We start from the raw sequence: 19,065 nt of genomic DNA, 5'->3' as shown, positions 1-19,065 counted from the left end.
TGGTTCAAGATGAAATGCCACATTTGTCAAATAATAAGTTCTGAAGGAATTTGGAGAGGAGGGACAACTAAAAGTACTTGGGTTATCAAGGAAGTTTTCATGAAGGAGGCAGGGTAGTTGCTGGGTCTTGAAATCTGGGTATAGTTTTTATGAGTAGGAAGGGAGATCATAACAAGTGAAGGGAATTACAGTCTGGGAACCAGAATGAGCTAAAAAATAGAGGAGAATGTTAGTGGCACATGATGGGTGAAGAGGCAATTACTCTTGCTGTTGCTGAAAGTAGGAGATAGGGCCATGCCGGTATTATGATCAGATTGTAGAGTACTTTCAGAGCCAGGTAGAGTTGTAAGTAGAGAGATTGGGGAAGGAAGGATAGACCATGTGCTTTCAGAGGGGGACATTTTGTAATCAGCTGACACATGATAGAACTCAGTGTATGAATTTTCTGCATACATTGGGATATGTAAATGATCATTGTGTTCTGCAGTATAGTAAAAACTAAAGTTATTCTCAGATAGAAAATAGGATACATACAACTCTGGCCATTGTGACATAAGTGCTCGCAAGTACTTTAATTCAACATCATCTTCTCAGAGTTAAGAGAAACAACCATGGGGATGCCTGGGTGGCTCAGTCGGTTAAGCGACTGCCTTCGGTTTAGGTCATGATCCCGGACTCCTGGGATCGAGTCCCACATCGGGCTCCCGGCTCAGCGGGGAGCCTGCTTCTCCCTCTGACCCTCTCCCCTCTCATGCTGTTTCTCTCTCTTAAATAAATAAATAAAATCTTTAAAAAAGAGAGAGAGAGAAACAACCATGTCTACCCAGCACACCATGATGTGTCAGCACCATGGACAGCGATGCCATGGCCACATGTTGCATCCCCAGGCAAGTTTAGACTTGATGTAGTAGATCTGTCACACCAAACCAGTGGCATAGAATCTTTTAGTGAATTTCAAAGACTAATCTTTCTACCAAGTTTCCCTTTCTTTGTATTACCGTCAGGGAGAGGAAAGCACCACAGGTATTCTCTTTAGAGACTTGGTGTACAGATCTGTTCATATGTGCATGTATACACACACAGAAAACTCAAAGCTTTCAGAAAATTGAAACTAACTCTCTTTATGAAGATTGAGGACCCTAGAAGAAGAAAATAGGAAGATTTTAAAGTGTCACATTTCCCGTTCTCACTCAACTTTCCCTGACATAGAACTCAATTGTCCATTATATTGAGCACCCTATCACTAGTCAATTATCCCTAGTCTGAGGCCCCCAGCTTCCCTCCTCCTGAGGCCCAAGACAGAATAGGAGAAAAAAACTGCCAATATTGGGTGACCTAATTCTAAGAGTGTATTTTGATTTTTTTCCTGTTTCTTAATTCTCATCTGTGAACTTCTGGATCAGGCTTAGCTTGAAGTTGAGCCTAAATGGCACCTCAGTGCTGAAGCCAGGGTAGAATGGTATTCTTTGCTTAAGAGAGAAAAAAAAAAAAAGGATAGAAGGACAATTGTTTTTGTTTTCGTTTTTTTTTTAAGATTTTATTTATTTATTTGACAGAGAGAGACACAGCGAGAGAGGGAACACAAGCAGGGGGAGTGGGAGAGGGAGAAGCAGGCCTCCCGCCGAGCAGGGAGCCCGATGCGGGGCTTGATCCCAGGACCCTGGGATCATGACCTGAGCCGAAGACAGACGCCCAAGGACTGAGCCACTCAGGCGCCCCAAGGACAATTATAAAGGGATTTATAACCAATAAAAAAGCAGCTATAGCACATCTCCTTTTTTAAAAAGGGGGACACAGTATTTATAAAAAGGGGGACAATTCTGTCACTGAGGGGCATTACCAATTTTTTTTCTCTCATTGGACACATTTACACAACTCTGCTGGAACTACTTTCTGATGACAAACCTTCAATAGCTAATGTAGTCTTATTGTTCTAAGTCTTTAGCATGACATTCACGGCCTCCTCTTCAGGCTGACCTCATACCAATGACTATCACCCATTAGAAGGTTCTGCTTCTCTTTGTCTAGTGCTTTGCTCATTCAGACCTTATGGGCCTCCAAACCATAGTTCTCACTGTTTCCTTGTGCCAGGCATGCCCTAAACACTCCTCACTTTTGTCTCTTCCTGAAGATTTTACCCATCTTTTAAGCCCTTAGTTTTCCTAGGCTTTTTCTAATCCCCTGACTAAATAAGGAGCCTTAAGGCCCAATAGCACCTACAGTGTATAGCTTTGCATATTGGTACTTTGTGCATTTGGATTATCTCTCTTCCACTGGATTATAAATTCCTTGAGAGTAGTACTTGTGACTTATGTTGTATGTACCACAGGTCAACCCATAATTATTGTTGAGTTTAATTATTTGGGAAAGTTCTGTCTGTCAGGCTACACTTGTGTACCAGTCCTCCTTCAACATAAACTATGAAGGCTGAGAATTGCTTAGAACTGAAGACAAAACAGATAGGACCTGAGTGGATTGCCACTAGTCACCCCCTTCTCTCATCTCCCTTGAATTCCTTTGTAGCAAAGAGAATGCAGTGTTGGCTTCTTCATTTAATCATCACTGTGGTTTTCGAGGTTCATAAAAATTACCTTTCCCCTAATGCTTTTCTCAAATGCCACTTGACAACAGTGTACTGGTATTTTACATAACTACTGTATATTGGAGGTGTCTTCAATAGAATGTAGTGATCAAAATCCAGATCATAATTATATCCCGTCAGTGTTTCCATTATAAGCTCCTCTCCAGAAGGGTTTGTTACTCATTTGTTTAATTTGTATCAGGCTTCAGCCTGACGTGTAAGTTCTCAGTCCCACTATAATGTAGGGAATTTTTTTCCGCCTCAAAACATACATTTTAATCAGTATAGCAAATCTGTATGTGGAATACTGTGTCTTTGGGCCAGAGAAGCAGACTGGAGTGTCCACACGGGACATTCATATCAACACTGGATATTCCATACCATTTTACCTTCCTGGGGCAGCTCTGATGGTCAAGGCTGCTGGACTGCACAGGGTCGCCCGTGAGTCATCTCGTGGATTGGGTGTCATCCCTAAACACATGACAGAAGAGCTCTCGGGAACATAAGTGAGTGTTTATCACTCTGAATCCTCATGTTAAAATGCTAATGACGGGTGCCTGGGTGGTTCAGTCAGTTAAGCGTCTGCCTTCAGCTCAGGTCGTGATCTCAGGGTCCTGGGATTGAGCCCCGCATCAGGCTCCCTGCTCTCTCTCCCTCTCTTTCTCTGCCCCTCCCAACCATTCGTGCTCTCTCTCAAATAAATAAATAGAATTCTTTATTTATTATTATATATTCTTTATTATAAAATAAATAATAAAATTCTTTAAGAATAAATAAATAAAATGCTAATGACAAGGGAAACTCAAAACATTTCTCATCCAGGATGCTTGGCTTCCTCTTACCTGCTGACCCACACTAGTGGTGGATCCTCAAGAGAACTGGAGACTCTCTATCCCCCATCCCAGAAGTCAGTCTTATTTTCTTTCTCCCAGGTTTACCTCAGCCTTTGGAGACCCAAGTTTATTGCCCCTTCACTCCTAATTCTGAAAACTTTGTACCTGGCAGGGTTGAAGGTTAAGGAGGGAAGTGCTTGCTCCTCACAGGTCTACTTTAGGATGGAGGACATTTCCCACATCTGGTCTTCCCCTGCCTCCCACACCAGTTGTTATTCTTCTTGATAGTCTGTTTGTTTTTAGACATCTCTGGTGGATTTTTACTTTTCTTATCTTTACGTTGAATTTTCTTGGGATACTTCTGTGATATTAAAGGGTAGAGAGAGGCAGGGACTGAAAGAATGGAGGAAAGGTAAAACTGAGGCTGGTTCAGGCACCTGGGTGGCTCAGTCGGTTGAGTGTCTGCCTTTGGCTCAGGTCATGATCCCAGGGTCCTGGGGTTGAGTCCCATATCCGGCTCCCTGCTCAGCGGGGAGTCTGCTTCTCTCCCATGTGCTCTCTCTTGCAAAAATAAATAAAAATCTTAAAAAAAAAAAAAAAAAAAAACAACTGAGGCTGGTTCTTTTGATTTTCACAAGTTTGCTGTGGGAACTCTTCCTAGAAAACTTTCTATTTAGAAACTTCCTGCTTGGGAAATTCTACCAAAAGACTTGCTCTGTAGCTCAGGCCAATTACTTATTTGCCCTGTTTCTTTGTGGCATGGGAGGGGACTCATTATTTAATGCACTTAACAAACACTTACTGAGCCAGCAAGAGGAATATAAGCCATATCCGTATGCTGCTCACAAGCTGGCTGTGGTAATAAACAGTTAAACAAGCATTAACACTATCAAAAAGGAAATATAGGTCCAGAGGGGCTCTGACTGGGGAAACTTTGAAGGTGGTTTTCCAGAAGCAGTATCACCTTAGCTAAGGCCTGAGAATGAGCAGAGGTTACCTGGCAAGAGAACGAGAAAATGCAATGCAGGCAGAAGTCCTGAGTAATAAAAACGGTCTAATTGGAAGGCTACATGTATTTTGTTAAAGCTCAACAATGACTGTAGCAGTTGTTTAAAAGTTAGACCTGTAAGAGATTTTGCATTTTATCAATGCCCTTCACCCAAACACAAACAGGGACACACATGCAGTTGAGTAAGTTGTGTTTATTGTTGCAGCAAGGGAGAACACACACCATGAGGAACTATGGGATGTCTCACCAAGAGGGTGTTAGAAAGAACCTACTTCGTTTGGATTTGGGCTGTAGTTGGGTAATTTGGGGGAGGATCTAAGGAAACAAGGGCTCACTCTGGATTAGGTGCTACTAGAAAATGGGACAGTTCTATGATTGGACATCTCAATAAATCTTATCTGTGAAGGGGGTGGGGACTAATCAAAGCTAAAGCAGTAATTGGTAAAGCAGTCAAGCGTGTTAGCCGGGAGAGTGAGCTATATGGTACTTGGTGTTGTGCAAGTGACCATGTCTGAAGTTCTGCAAGATGTTTATGTCCAACAAGAGAACGACATAGCTTAGCTGTATCACATCAGTTTGTAATGCATTGAACCAGCTTTGCGCAGTGGCAGTATCGTAGCCAATGAGGTTTATCCGAGGCGCGATTATTGCTAATTGTAATGCATTGAACCTACTGCATTTGATCTGTTTCTGGAGATTGGAGCCTGGCTTTTTTTTCTCTCTCTCTCTCTCTTACTATCATCACCTAGAATTGCTGGTTCAGAACATGCCACCCCATAATATGCTGCTTTGACATTATTTTGAGCTGAAGTCTCTTGAGGAACAGCAGGTACAGAAAGGGCTCTCTGACCTCCCCCTTTCTACCTAAATCAGGTCATAAAATTTCCTCTCCCTGGATCAGGAAGAGAAGAACATTTTTATCACAGGAGACTGGGAATCAATGCCAAAATGAATCTGGACAAACAAACCTAAAGTAACCCTGATCTTCCATTAGTTTCCTTCATGTATTTTTCAGTCACTGTCCCACAATTTACTGCCCCTAGCCCAAACCCCTTTGTCTTGTCACCTCTCCACAAATTTGTAATTTCTTTGTTTAAAAAGTATATAAGCTCAGGGTGCCTGGGTGGCTCGGTTGGTTAAGCATCTGCCTTCAGCTCAGGTCGTGATCCCAGGGTCCTGGGATTGAGTCCCATGGGCTCCCTGCTCAGCGGGGAGTCTGCTTCTCCCTCTTCCTCTGCCTGCCGCTCTGTCTACTTGTGCTCCTTCTCTCTCTCTGTCAAATAAATAAATAAAATCTTTAAAAAAATAATAAAATACCTTTCTTAAAAGTAAAAAAATAAAAAGCATACAAGCTCTCAGTCTTCAGTGCTTCTGTGGGTCTTCATTTTCCATGTATACTTTCCTGTGTGCACATAAAAATATTAAATAAGATGTGTGTGCTTTTCTCCTATTAATCTATCTTATGTCAGTTTAATTCTTGAGCCCAGCCACAGAACCTAAAACGGTAGAAGGGAGTTTTTCCTCAATAATTTTTTTCCAATTTTTTCCTGCAAAAATTGGTTTTTAAGCAATTCCAATTTAGGCTGAAAAATTTCCTATAGGCAGTGCATCAGACAGCCCATTGCTGCCTCCACCCAGGACAGACTGCTGTCATTGTTCCCCTCTTGCTTCACCACTGCTTGTCCATGGAGAAGGAATAGTTAATCCTGTTGGATCAAGGGTTGAAGGGCATGAGGAAATAGATGACAGAGGTTGGTATGCGTGAGTCTAGTGAGTCAAGGCAATTAAACTACATCTCAAGACAGTGCAGAACCATTGAAAGATTTTAAGTGAGGATTACAGATTTGTAGAAATTTGTACTTATTGGGGAGGATGTTGAGACTAGAGGAAACTTTTGCAATAATTCAGGCAAGAGATAATGATGAGTTGAACTAAGGCATTGGAGAGGTGAGTGCAGATTTGAGAGAGGATGAAAAGTAGGATCACCACGCCTTAGTGGTAGGATATAGATGAGAGGGTCTCAAGGATGCCTTCTCCTTAAGTAGGAGGGTTGTTGGTGAGGCTCTTGTCCAAGCCAGGGTGCACTAGCAGTCAGGGTTTGGTTTGAGGTGGGAGAAATGATGAGCTCAATCTCGGATATATTAAGTTTAAAGTTCCCACGGGACATTCAAGTGAAAGTATCTACTAGGCAGTGGGTAACAGAGTCAGGATCTCAGAAGAGAACTCTGAACTGGAGAAACATTAATTCATTAGACAACTATTGCTTTGCATCTATTGTATACCACCCATAGTCCTAATGATGACATAGAAGTGAGCAAAATGAAATTCCTATCTTTACTGACAAGCAAATAATATGTCAGATGGTGATAGATTCTAGGGAGGAAAATCAAGCAGAGACAGGGGTATGGAGAGTTAGTAGAAGACAAGGTCAGAAATATAGGTTTAGATTTAATTCGCTCCAGGAATTTATGAGAAATGCAAATTCTCAGACTTCTCAAGAAATGTCCAAGATCCAGTCTCTGATGGCATGGTTCTATCTATTTAGATCCAGAACAGAGTCTACTCTGGTGTTTGCCAAACTTCCTAGACGATAAAAATCATCTGGGGGTACTTGTTGAAATTATATAAACTCCTGCCCCCCCTAATTAATTAGAGTTTCTTGAGGAGGGGCCTGGGAACTTGTATTTTATTTTATTTTATTTTTTAAAGATTGTATTTATTTGACAGAGAGAGAGAGAGAGAGAGACAGCCAGAGAGGGAACACAAGCAGGGGGAGTGGGAGAGGAAGAAGCAGGTTTCCTGCAGAGCAGGGAGCCTGACACAGGGTTCGATCCCAGGACTCTGGGATCATGACCTGAGCCGAAGGTAGACGTTTAACGACTGAGCCACCCAGGCGCCCCTGGAACTTGTATTTTAATATGTGCCTTAGGGGATTCTTGTCATCAGGGAAGTCTGGGAAATACGGCTCTTTTCCTTTTCTTTAGAAGGGCAGCTTTATATTAGATAATTTAATAAGTAGCTTAAGGGTACCTGGTTAGTGGTTGATGAAAAGAATAAAGCTAGATCACTCTATCAAGGTAAAATCCTGATGAGTCAAAGATTTAACCATAAAAACACAAATCCATAAAAAGTGATAGAGGAAAACAGGTGAAATTTAAAAAATGTGATTTGCAATAGAGAAGATTTTGAGCTTTCTAAGTTTCAAAATGTAAAGTCACTAGATAGTAAGGAAAAGATTGATATATATGCTTGGATATAACAAATTTCAAAACATGTAAATTAAAAAATGACCACAAAGTTAAAGCAAACTTGAAAAAGATTTGCAACCCAATGGCTGACAGAAGGTTGTGTTAAATTGTTAAGAAAAAGATGAATAATCCTATTAAAATAGGGAAAGGATATGCATCAAAAGATAGTTCACAGAAAAAGAAATACAAACATGAAATCTCACTCAGAATTAAAGTAAATCAAACCAATGAGATGTTAGGTTTTTTGTTGTTTTTTTTTTTCTCTTTGTTTTTGTCTACCAGGAGGTTGTCTCACTCAATTAGACCTTTAGGCTTCTTTACTAATGTGTGTGTGTGTGTGTGTAATATAATTTTAAAGATTTTATTTATTTATATGACATTATTGATTTGACAGAGAGAGAGACAGCAAGAGAGGGAACACAAGCAGGGGGAGTGGGAGAGGGAGAAGCAGGCTTCCCGCCAAGCAGGGACCCTGGGATCATAACCTGAGCTGAAGGCAGACTCTTAATGACTGAGCCACCCAGGCGTCCCACTAATGTATATTTTTAAGGCCAAGATGACAATGAGGTTTTCAGTTTTTTCTTACTTACAACATTTGTTGTTGCCATGTTAAATCACATCACTTGAATGCCTTGATTGTTCCATACATTTGGGTTACATTATATTCAAAATTATATTTTGAGGAGTATTATATACCTGCAAATGGATGCCCTGTCTGGATAGGTGGGGTGACCACTTTAGGTTTCCTTAAATTTCCTAAAGGGTAGTGATTCTCAAGCCGTGGTCCCCAGACTAGCAGCAACAGGATTACCTGGGAATTTGTGAGACATACAGATTCTCAGGCTCCTTCCCAGGCCCACTAAATCAGAAATTCTGGGATTGGATTATATCAATCTATGTTTTAACAAGCCTCCAGGTGACTCTGATATCAGCTTAAGCTTGAGAACCACGGTCTAAGAGGATCCTGATCCTATCTTCAGCTTGGCCAATCATGTCATCATATGGGTCTGCACTTAAATGGCAACTTAGAATACTGGTATGTGTTTGGGAATATAACCTTGAATTCACTACTACTTAGTACTACTTTTTATAGATATTGCCTGATTGTCTTCCAGAATAGGTGCACTAATTTGCATTGATGAATAACTGTTTCCCTACATCCTTAGTCAGTGCTGATCCAAAATTCAGCTTAGGAAAATAGTGATGGGGAGTGATCTACAGCACTTCATCCAAGTCTCGATTCTCTGAATCTACGCATCAATCTAAGTTAGGATGATGGCTTCCAGAAGTGTTCTGCTGAACCTCAGAGGCAGCCAGGATGGGTGGGGAGGGACAGGAGATGGAAGGAACAGGGCTTTGCTTTCCCTTTCAACCAGATCTGGTCCAACTCGATTGGTTTTAAGAGTTGGGACTCCTTGCGAGATTTCATTTTTAACAAAGGCTGCTGTTAAAGAAAGTTTGAAAATTAAAGGCTTAGTTGTCATAAACCAGAGTACCTGGGATACATGGTTTTGACCATCCATATGTTTACTTTGAGAAAAATCTAATTCATCAATATCAAGAGGCATTAGTTTTTTAAAACAACCTGTAGAAAGGGGCACCTGGGTGGCTTAGTCAGTTGGGTGGCTGACTCTTGGTTTCAGCTCAGGTCATGATCTCATGGGTCATGGGTTCGAGCCCCATGTTGGGGAGTCTGTTTGAAGGTTCTCTCCCTCTGCCCCTCCCCGTGCTCAAAGCACACACACACACACTGTCTCTCTCTCTCTCAAATAAAATAAATAAATCTTAAAAACCTGTAGTAAAAATGTAGTATTTGCTGATATACTGTGAGGATGCTCCATAACACAGTGCAGTGTCCCCTTTATGAGGACCCATGGAACAAAATGCTTATGTCTCAGAACCATAAATTTTGTGCTTCTATTTAACAAATTGTTTACTTTTATTTCAGGAACACTGTGAAACATACGCAATGTTCTGTTTTCCTTTTTGCACTGACTGCAGGAAATCTTAGAACCAAATTTTATGTTCTACTTTGTTTGCTTCCCTTGCTTCACACCCTTTGCCTAGACTTTCTGTTAATTTTTTCAATGTATATTTTACCAAGGTATCTTAAGTTCATTTTCAGATAAAGAGGAATGTGAGTAAATAAATAAGTAAATAGGAAGTTATAAGTATTTGAGTAGTAGTGGAAATTGTGGCAGTGAATGAGATCACCCAGGGAGAGTGGGCCAAAAGGGAAGAGACAAGGACCAAGGACAGAACCCCCCCTCCACTCCCACAGAATAGCAAATGTATGTGATTGGCTAAGGAAGGAGAAACCAGAGAAAGAGAACTAGCAAAAGAGAGCACTTGTAGAAAAAGGAAGTGGTCAGTTGTGTTCAAGAGTAGAAAGGGGTCCCATAAGATAAAAACTGAAAAATAGTCATTGGATTTAGCAACAAGGAAGTCAGTGGGGACCTTTGCAAGAGTTTCAGCAGAGGTGTGTAGAGACGGGCTACATGGCATGGGTTGACAGCATGGGTTGAGGAGGAATTGGGAAAAGAAGTTAATACCGATAAACCTTGCAAAAGGTTGGCTAAGAAAAGAATTAGCGAAGAAGATGGCTAAAGGGGGATATAGGATGGGAAGGGGGCAGTTTATCGTAGTTTTTAAAGATAGGTAGATACAGGGGCACCCCCACCCCCACTTGCTCTCTCTCATAAATAAATAAATAAATCTTTAAAAAAAATAAAGATAGGTAAATACAAATATGTTTCTATGCTGAAGGAAAAGTTCCAGTAGGGAGAGAGGTTAAAAGTACAGAAAAGGAGTAAAGACAGCAATTGGTAGAGGAAGATCCTGGATGAGTGGGGAGGGGTGGAAAGCCTGGCGATGGGTAGAGGCCTGTAGAGAGGAGGGAAGATGTAGGTCACTGAAGCTGGGGCATCAAGGAAACATTTTCGCTGCCAAATTACAACCACTTAGAAAAATATGGTCACAAAAAAGGTGAAAAGTATATCCTAATACTTCAAAGAAGCTAAAAGAAATCGAGACAATGATAGAAGAGTTAAAAGAATGGCAACTTTGAGTGAGAAAATTTCGGAAATGAGGTGATAGACCCAGGAAAGAATTAGAAATAAAGGGAAAGAGATTTATTTCAGAAATAAAGACTAAATTAGGAAAACTCAAAAGAGAAGAAGCACAACAGACAAAGACAGAAGAGAAATAGTAGAAAGGAAGAAAGATATTTTTTGAAAAGGAATATAGGCCAAACCAAAGTAAAAACATAAGATTACTTCCTGTGGGAGAGGGAAGGATTAAGGTGGGAGGATCAGGGATTGTTAGAATTCTCTGAATATACATTGTTCTGTAGATTTAACTTTGCAACCATCTGAGTATGTTACACAGTAATAAAACAAAATATTTTTTTTTTAAGGTTTTATTTATTTGAGAGAGAGAGAGCAGGAGCATGGGGAGGGGCAGAAGGAGAGGGAGGAGCAGACTCCCTACTGAGCAGGGAGCCCAACTCAGGGCTTGATCCTAGGGCCCTGAGATCATGACCCGAGTCAAAGGCAGACGTTTAACCGACTGAGCCACCCAGGCATCCCAAAATAAAATATTTTAAAGGCAATCCTGAAAACAAAAAATAGAACACACACACACTAGTTTGATTTAATCTCTTTGAAGTTTTCAATGTTCAGTGTTGGTAATCCTAGTAAAGTCCTCTCTGTTTCAATCTTGTTTGTTCCTATGGAAAGTCAAAGAAGAATTGAACACTTTCCTCACAATAGACTTTTTGCGTTGCAAGGGAGTGAACAGAACTTCCCTTATCCTGGGCCAAGTGACCTCCATTCCTCTTCGCCTTTCTCTGAGGTCCAGTTTTAGCTTGCTTCCCAAACTTTCCCTTGATACTTTACAGTTCTGTTACGATTCCCTAGGTTCAAGCCTAAGATAGAGATGGGTCCGATTCATGGCAAGCCCATTTAAATTTGGCTTTCTCTCACAGTGACCTGAGGCAAGGGCATCACCAGGAGATTAAAGAATAATCAAAGTAGCTTGGAAATTGCCAGAGTGATTTGGGAGATCCCAGGACATATTAATTTTTCTGTGGGTATTGCTTATTCTCTTAGCAGTTTGTTTGTCAAGACCCCAAGTAATTTGGCCAATTGGATGTCAGCTACGTCTGGAAGGAAGTGTGACCTTGTTGAAGAGGGGCAGTTTTCAAGGCTAACAGCCGAAGGCCAGATTCCAGCAGCTTTCCCAGCTGCTGGAGGAGTAAGTCCTTCCTTCCTGAAGGGGGTCCGGACAACACGTCATAGCATCCCCTAGAACTCCCCGGAATTGTGGAGGCTCAGCCAACGTCAAGACTTTAGCCCAAATGATTATTGTCCCATTCTGTCCATTTCCCATGACTTATCAGTCTGTATTTGTCCATCTTGGTTTATTTCAGAGCGTGGCAAACCTTCCAGAGTAATTGAAATACAAAGAGAAGAGGTGTTGTCTGGAAGAATAAGCCATCTGACTGGAGAGAAGAGCAAAAGAGGAAATCGTAGAAGGACCCCATTGTCATGGTTGGTTGGCTTACAGTGGGGATGAAATCAGAACCGCGTGATGGATCCACTTTAGGTCATTGAGAATGGCTGGTGAGCAGGTGCCATGTTAGTTCTGGATCACATTTAAAGGTCATCCATGCATGATTCTTCTATCTACTGTTCATTTTAGATACACTAAGAAATCACTGCGGCGGCGGGGGAGTAAAGAACATGCCCTCCCACCTTGACCAGCCTTGTTCCCCCCAGCTGCTCCTCAGGGCCCCACTGTTGTAACCCAGGGCCTCTAGTGCAAGCTGAGAGATTAAGAATGAGGAAGAAAATATCTTTTAAAAATGAAGATAATATTCCCATTCTCTGCTCACCCTGGAGGCTTATTTTGAAAATCATAGTGATTTAACTTGTTAGCAGTTTAATTCACTTTTAAAAGATTAACCAGACTAATTATTCATCAGATTTCACCACCTTTGTCAGCCTCAATAAGGATCCTTTGTTACAATGATTAATGTGTTTTAATTGCAACTTCTCTCAGAGCAATAATTCGATCGCACAGTATTTGCCGAATCTATGGAAATCTTGGAAATGCTTTGACAGCTGAGCTATTCTTGGGAAATGAAAGTAAAGGAATATATATAACTAACAAAAAGTGTTTTATAGCATATCATTAATATGGATTTTCCCACTCTGACAGACCTTGCTCTACCCCAATCTGTGAAGCCACTTGCTGTGTACATCAATTTGCCATCCAGGAGCTCTCAGGAGCTAGGGATCAGTTAACACAGGTTACAACTTCCTCCAAGCTGGTGCCCTCCGACATATGCTAGTCATGATAATAATCGAAGCAAACATACATAGGTCCCAGGGAAAGTTAACCAGCCGGCCAGTATCCATAAATCATCATCCAGTTAAGAGGCTGGATCCTGCATTGATCATTCTGTTTTCTACCCAGTGCTGCATCTTCATTTAACTGGTGGCTGCTGTCCAAGTTAGAGATTTTTACAATATCAAAAAGATGTCTGTAGATGCTAGTGGAGAAAGTGTATGTGGCCAATACTAATTTTGAACTTAAAATGTATTTTAATGGTATTTTTGAAGCACAGTGGTTCTAGGACCTTTGGCGTCAGACAAATCTGGAGTTGATTCTTGACTCTACCACTTATTAGCTGTGAAAACTTGGGGGGGAAATCAGCAGTATCTAGCCTCCCTGAGCCTCTGTTTCCTCATCCCTTAAATTGGTATAATAATACCCACCTCGTAGTGAAGATTAAAATGAGGCCTTACATGTGAGACCGGGTGGCGCGAGCCAAGCTACTCATGCTGTTTGACAAAGTCCAAGTGTGGGGGACGATCCTGAAAACAGGAGACTCCACAGCTGGCTCCTGCTCTTCTCTTTCATTTTGTTTATGGTAATCTTTATAATTGTGGGAATATTTCTGGGGTTTCATGATAAAGTGACTACTCATCTTAGTTACGCCTATCTAAGCAATCATAATGAAACTAATTCCACAAAGAATTAGTTTCTATAGAACAAAATAACAAAACGGTCACGCTCTGTCTAGCACCTTTCTCTTTGCATACTGTTTTTTAGTTTTAGCGAAAGCCAATAAGCGGAAATCAATAAAGGTCATGTTAATCATTACAAAGGAAAAATGAAAGAAGGCTATGGCTGTAATCCAGAAAATGATCTAAGATTTGGAAAAACAAAAATATCCTAACATATAAATAAAGTTCCTCCGAGGCTGTCAGGAGGAGATGCTTGCAACCTGACCCTGTGTCTGTGTCTCCTCATTCGCCGACGCCGTCCTTTCCTACGAGAGACCCACCCCGGCTGGAGCTGGACTCCGGCAACCGAGTACGCTATCTGGACTGTAGTAAGCTTTCAAGGATGTCTGCAACAGCAGTAGGTCTTTCCAGTTTAAGAAAATCATATGTACACAAGCTTCTCTGGGCCTTACAGTAACCCGGAGACAAGCAGGAAAGGTGTGCTGCTGCTTTGATTTTTCTCAGACAAGAAAACTGGGCACGGAAGTGTGCTAATCTTGGTAAATATGTCCTCTCTGCTCATCTGCTCAGCTAAGCACAAAGGTGCTCTAAAACCCACGGATGTCGGCTCCTATTCCAGTGCTTTTTCCACTGCATCCTAGAGGCACCAAGGCCTCTGACTGAGTAGAGCAGTTGGGCACAAAATGACCGATTCCTTATCTGTTGGCAAATACTAGCCCCTCTGTTGGGATATATACATCAACAATAGCTGACAGAGCCAGGCATTACCTCATTTAATGGATCTAGCAAGCCTGGGAGGTAAATATCCCCACCAACCCCATGTCACAGCTGAGGACACTGATCACTTAGAGATAGGAAATAACTTGCCTGACAGATTTAAACCTGGGTCTGTCCAACTCCAGTGTCTGGGTTTTAACTGTACACTATTCTGCCTCCTGCAATCCCACTTTACAAAATACTAGTTTTTAAAAGGGAGTGTTTTGAGACCTCCGAGGTCTGTATGGTAATCAATTACCATGCTTTAAATTTCTGCCTTAGGGGGCACCTGGCCAGCTGGGTTAGTAGACCATGCAACTCTTGATCTTGGAGTTGTGAGTTCAAGCCCCACATTCAGCGGAGTGCTTACTTAGGAAAAACAAAAAATGATTAAAAAATAAATTACTGCCTTAGTGGATCAGGCACCATGACTCAAAAATGTCTTTAACTCCTGAACCAGAGTTTGGGAATACTGTTTTTCCTTTACTTGAGGAACAGCATTCGCTGGGGAAAGGGTTTATAGGATCAAATACTAGAAAGCAAATTCTTCCTTGGGTGTTCATCATGCATGTTTACTTAACAAAGGTGCTGAAAAATACCACGGTTAAAAAAAAATGCTTAATTGTGTTAAACCTGGTTCCTAAACTTACTTGACCACAGAACCCTTCCTTTTAGTTACAGTCATTAAGAACCTATGGAAACCAACTCTTTAAGTGTTTTTCTTTTTAATTTTTTTTATTAACATATAATAATTATTTGTTTCAGGGGTACAGGTCTGTGATTCATCAGTCTTACACAATTCACAGCACTCACCATAGCACATACCCTCCCCAGTGTCCATCACCCAGCCACCCCATCCCTCCCACCCCCTCCACTCCAGCAACCCTCAGTTTGTTTCCTGAGATTGAGTCTCTTATGGTTTGTCTCCCTCTCTGGTTTTGTCTTGTTTCATTTTTCCCTCCCTTCCCCTATGATCCTCTGTTTTGTTTCTCAAATTCCTCGTATCAGTGAGATCATATGATACTTGTCTTTTTCTGATTGACTTATTTCGCTTAACATAATACCCTCTAGTTCAACCACGTCAGTGCAAATGGCAAGATTTCATTTTTGTGATGGCTGCATAATATTCCATTATATATATACCACATCTTCTTTATCCATTTATCTGTTGATAGACATCTGGGCTCTTTCCTTGGCTATTGTGGACATTGCTGCTATAAACATTGGGGTGCACGTGCCCCTTTGGATCACTACATTTGTATCTTTGTGGTAAATACCCAGTAGTGCAATTGCTGGGTCATAGGGTAGCTCTATTTTCAACTTTTTGAGGAACCTCCATACTGTTTTCCAGAGTGGCTGCACCAGCTTGCATTCCCACCAACAGTGTAGGAAGGTTCCCCTTTCTCCACATCCTTGCCATCTGTCATTTCCTGACTTGTTAATTTTAGCCATTCTGACTGGTGTGAGGTGGTATCTCATTGAGGTTTTGATTTGTATTTCCCTGATGCCGAGTGATGTTGAGCACTTTTTCATGTGTCTGTTGGCCATTTGGATGTCGTCTTTGCAGAAATGTCTGTTCATGTCTTCTGCCCATTTCCTTTTTTTTTTTAAGTCAAAATGCACTTTTTAAAAATTTTTTTTATTATGTTATGTTAATCACCATACATTACATCATTAGTTTTTGATGTAGTGTTCCGTGATTCGTTGTTTGCGTATAACACCCAGTGCTCCATGCAGAATGTGCCCTCTTTAATACCCATCACCAGGCTAACCCACCCCCCCACCTCCCCCCAGAACCCTCAGTTGTTTTTCAGAGTCCATAGTCTCTCATGGTTCGTCTCCCCCTCCGATTTCCCCCCCACTATAGGTTCTTCCCCTTCTGTACCTCTGAAACTAATACATATGTTAAAAAAAAAAAAAAAGAAGACGACTTCTGCCCATTTCCTGATTGGATTATTTGTTCTTTGGGTGTTGAGTTTGAGAAGTTCTTTATAGATTTTGGATACTAGCCCTTTATCTGATATGTAATTTGCAAATATCTTTTCCCATTCTGTCGGTTATCTTTTGGCTTTGTTGACTGTTTCCTTTGCTGTGCAAAAGCCTCTCATCTTGATGAAGTCCCAATAATTCATTTTTGCCCTTGCTTCCCTTGCCTTTGGCGATGTTTCTAGGAAGAAGTTGCTGCGGCCGAGGCCGAAGAGGTTGCTGCCTGTGTTCTCCTCTAGGATTTTGATGGACTCCTGTCTCACATTTAGGTCTTTCATCCATTTTGAGTCTGTTTTTGTGTGTGGTGTAAGGAAATGGTCCAGTTTCATTCTTCTGCATGTGGCTGTCCAATTTTCCCAACACCATTTGTTGAAGAGACTGTCTTTTTTCCATTGGACATTCTTTCCTGCTTTATCAAAGATTAGTTGACCATAGAGTTGAGGGTCCATTTCTGGGTTCTCTATTCTGTTCCATTGATCTATGTGTCTGTTTTTGTGCCAGTACCATACTGTCTTGATGATGACAGCTTTGTAATAGAGCTTGAAGTCCGGAATTGTGATGCCACCAGCTTTGCTTTTCTTTTTCAACATTCCTCTGGCTATTCGGGGGCTTTTCTGGTTCCATACAAATTTTAGGATTATTTGTTCCATTTCTTTGAAAAAAGTTGATGGTATTTTGATAGGGATTGCATTAAATGTGTAGATTGCTCTAAGTAGCATAGACGTTTTCACAATATTTGTTCTTCCAATCCATGAGCATGGCACGTTTTTCCATTTCTTTGTGTCTTCCTCAATTTCTTTCTTGAGTACTCTGTAGTTTTCTGAGTACAGATTCTTTGCCTCTTTGGTTATATTTATTCCTAGGTATCTTATGGTTTTGGGTGTAATTGTAAATGGGATCGACTCCTTAATTTCTTTCTTGTCTTGTTGTTGGTGTATAGAAATGCCACTGATTTCTGTGCATTGATTTAATATCCTGCCACTTTACTGAATTCCTGTGTGAGTTCTAGAAGTTTTGGGGTGGAGTCTTTTGGGTTTGGAAACCAACTCATAACCAAAGGAAACAAACTGAGGGTGGCTGGAGGGGAGATGGGTGGGGGCTTGGGGTAACTGGGTGATGTAATGAGCACTGGGTGTTACATACAACTGATGAATCCCTGAACTCTACCTCTAACCTAATAAGACACTATATGTTAATTAATTGAATTTGGATTTCAAAAAAGAACCTATGGAAACTCATTTAAATAATAATCACAGCCAAATTTATGGTGCACTTAGTATATTCCAGACTCTGAACTCAGAACTTCACATGTATTCACTCGTGATGAGACTCTTATGAAGCAGGTATTTTTAGAATAATCTTACAAGGTAAGTGTTTTTATGAAACAACTTTCCCAAGATCACAGACTAATCAGTGGCAGAGCCAGGACCTGAACACAGGGTATCTCTCTCCAGAGCCCATGCTCTTTCAGCTGCCACGGGAGAGCTGATTCAGCTCACCATACTCAAAGTTATGTATTTTTTTTCTATTTTAAATATGGAAGAAGTATGCTATACTACCCCACCAAGGGGGAAAAACCTTGGCAGAACCACCTCTTTGAATCAGACACTCAACACCATCAAATTCCTCTATCTGATATTAATAACTCCATTTTTTCCCTGTAGTGCTATTTGATTCTTAAAATACTTGATCCAGTTACAGACATCTACTTACATTTTGTGTCAGACACGGAGGTAACATCTTATCTCCATGTCTCTTCCCAGATAACAGTTGCTTCAGTTTTCCTCCAGGACTAATGCACCAGGATCAGACAGATGAGAATTCTCAGAAACAGTCAGGTGATCACCCATCTGAAAGAGGAGACATGCTACTTACCCCAATAAGGCAAAAGCACGAGCATTTTCTTTTCTTTTCTCTTCATTATTTTCCTTTCTTTACTTTTATTTTATTTTATTTTATTTGTTTTTTGGTTTTAGGTGGAGCAGTGGTTTGTGCAGTGGGCCTCACTCATGTAACTGAAGATTCCCCAGTAGAGAAAAAGGACCAGGAGAAAAGGCCATATCACAAAAGGTACAGAAAGCCCAAAGAAAGCTTCCAAGTCCTGTTGTTGCCTTTCTTCCTTTTGATCCTCTCTCCCCATAGAGTGGCTTTTTTTTGAAAGCATACTTTTCCAAGTTGTTACATTAACAAATTTGCACTGATTTCTTTGTCCTTGTCATCTAAAGACCACCTTGTTGGCGGTTGGTGAACTTTTCCTTCACGCCAGGCCTGCTGCACTGTCTAATGTCACAAGTGTCTGCTCACATTAGCTCCCAGAGACTGGAGCAGATCCTGCATGGGGCCTTTCCAGCAAGTTGATTTGACAGAATGAGTCCCCATGCTAGCTCGTGGCACTTATCAGTTAGTCAGCCTTCCTTGGGGAGGAGAATTTAGAGTGCACCATATTCAGTTTCCAAATCAACGGCTGTCCCCTCAGGAAGCTGTGTGTTGCATTATTAAAAGAGATGCCTTTGACCACAGCGCCATACTTAAACATTCATCCACATTAAAAAAAAAAAACAAGGTAGAGTCGGGGGACAGCAAAACAACACATCACCCCCTTCCCTGTGTTAACTCTTTC

The 19,065-nt window shown here is 41.1% G+C and overlaps 1 long non-coding RNA gene and 1 pseudogene across 1 annotated transcript in view; both read left to right on the top strand.

The window, feature by feature from the left end:
• LOC116636338 overlaps positions 1 to 13,569 on the top strand; it is a 28,830-nt gene extending 15,261 nt beyond the window's left edge. Inside the window, exon 3 of the long non-coding RNA XR_004300326.1 lies at positions 12,101 to 13,569. This is a non-coding gene — a long non-coding RNA (uncharacterized LOC116636338). The remainder of the gene's footprint in view (positions 1 to 12,100) is intronic.
• On the top strand, positions 5,017 to 5,174 carry LOC116636500 (annotated as a pseudogene).
• Positions 13,570 to 19,065: the final 5,496 nt, after the last annotated feature.

Source organism: Phoca vitulina, unplaced genomic scaffold, assembly GCF_004348235.1.
Source record: "Phoca vitulina isolate PV1807 unplaced genomic scaffold, GSC_HSeal_1.0 scaffold12, whole genome shotgun sequence".
Classification (NCBI taxonomy): domain Eukaryota; kingdom Metazoa; phylum Chordata; class Mammalia; order Carnivora; family Phocidae; genus Phoca; species Phoca vitulina.
Note: the sequence above shows the minus strand (reverse complement) of the source record. Positions and strands in the feature narration are given on the sequence as shown.